Source organism: Mastomys coucha, unplaced genomic scaffold (genome assembly GCF_008632895.1).
Source record: "Mastomys coucha isolate ucsf_1 unplaced genomic scaffold, UCSF_Mcou_1 pScaffold20, whole genome shotgun sequence".
Lineage (NCBI taxonomy): Eukaryota > Metazoa > Chordata > Mammalia > Rodentia > Muridae > Mastomys > Mastomys coucha.
This window is the reverse complement of record NW_022196903.1, coordinates 139,090,799-139,092,444: the sequence shown is the minus strand read 5'-3', so window position 1 is coordinate 139,092,444 and position 1,646 is coordinate 139,090,799.

The window sequence follows — 1,646 nt, the reverse complement described above, 5'->3', positions numbered from 1 at the left end:
CCAGTTACTCCCAGTGTTGAGACAGATGTTTGTTCCTGCTTACCTCTGATCCTGGGTGTGTCAGAGCACCTGGGAGTGGAGGTTTCTCTGGGTGTTGTGGGACTGGATTCGGAGCTTGCGTCCAAGGTCTGCTCTCCAGGGTTTCTTTTAAAAGGGGAAAAAGACACACTTCAAATGGACAGAATAGAAAGATTTCTCAGTCGTTAGAGCCTTGGGTGCTCTGGCAGAGGACTTGGGTTTCATTCCCAGCACCTATGTGGTGGCTCACAACCTGTAGCCAACATCTGTAACCCCAGTTCCCGGGGATCCAATCCTTCTTCTGGCCTCCAAGGGCACCAAACACAAATGATAAATATACATACATGGGAGAAACATCCATACACAAAAAGATAAATAAAACATTTAAAAATGAGATGGGGAAGGGAACAAACAAGAAGGTGTAATATAAAGTTGCTTTGACAACCCACTGCTTTGTATGCCAACCTAAAAAACAATAACAACAACAACAACGAACAGGAAAACAAGCCAGGATGGGGACCAATCTCCCTAGGCGTTTGTTGTTTTATTTCAGGTGTACTAAAAAGCAGATAGAAAGCAAATATTTCATTTTTTGAGACTGGGTTTCTTTTGTAGTTCTGGCTGCCCTGAAATTTGGTATGTAGCCCAGACTAGCCTCAACCTCAAAAGATCTACCTGCAGTTGTCTTCTGAGAGCTAGGTTAAAGGTCTGTGCCATTACCCCTGGCTAGAACAAGTATTTTAAAGTATGGTTATTTACCATGGTCATTCAGAGAGAGTTTTCTCACTACCCAGTCCCAAGGAGTGTTTCTCCCAGAGCTGCAATCCAAGCCAAGAACTGAGGAACCGAGAGAGTCTGCATTGTAGCTGGAGCCTTGCTGGTAAAGCATCCCCTGTGGCTAGGCAGAGACTTCAAAGAGGTAGGACTCTGGTCACTGCTGTGAGCATAGGACTCTGGTCACTCCACCATCCCTGCTGTGAGCCAGTTCTCAGAACTGGTCAGAATAGCTGAGTACACGCCTTCCTGGGGAGAGCTGGGCTTCCAGGTAGGGGAGACTCTTGGGGACACAGTTTCAGGGTGGGAAATGAGAGTGTGCGTGCTCTCAGAACTTGTGAGGTGAGAGCCCAGCACAGGAACATGAGTACCAGTCACCTTGCTCAGCAACTTCCCAAAGGCTTCTCAGTTTTAGAGTCTGGGCACTAAGGTTTTGAGTCTGTGGGTACAATCCTCGTCTAGCATGCACAAAGCTGGGGTGTGATTCCCCCACACAGCATAATCTGGGTGTGGTGTTCACACCGGCAAAGCCAGCACTCAGTTAGTGAAGGCTGGAGACCAGAGTCCTGGGTCCTACACAGCCAAGGGGCAAGGTCCAGGCCAGCCTGGGCATTAAAAAGAGAAAGAAAAGAATAGATCTAGAACCCATATTTAAACCCAGGCCACATAGATTCTGGAGCTGGACTTTTAACCACACTATCTTTTAATTTATTTTTATTTATTTATTGTTTACTTGCTTATTTTTTATTAGATGTTTTCTTTATTTACATGCCATATATCTCCCATCCCAGTTTCCCCTCCAAAAAAAGAAAGAAAGAAAGAAAGAAAAAAAACCAAAACTAAAACCAAAATCC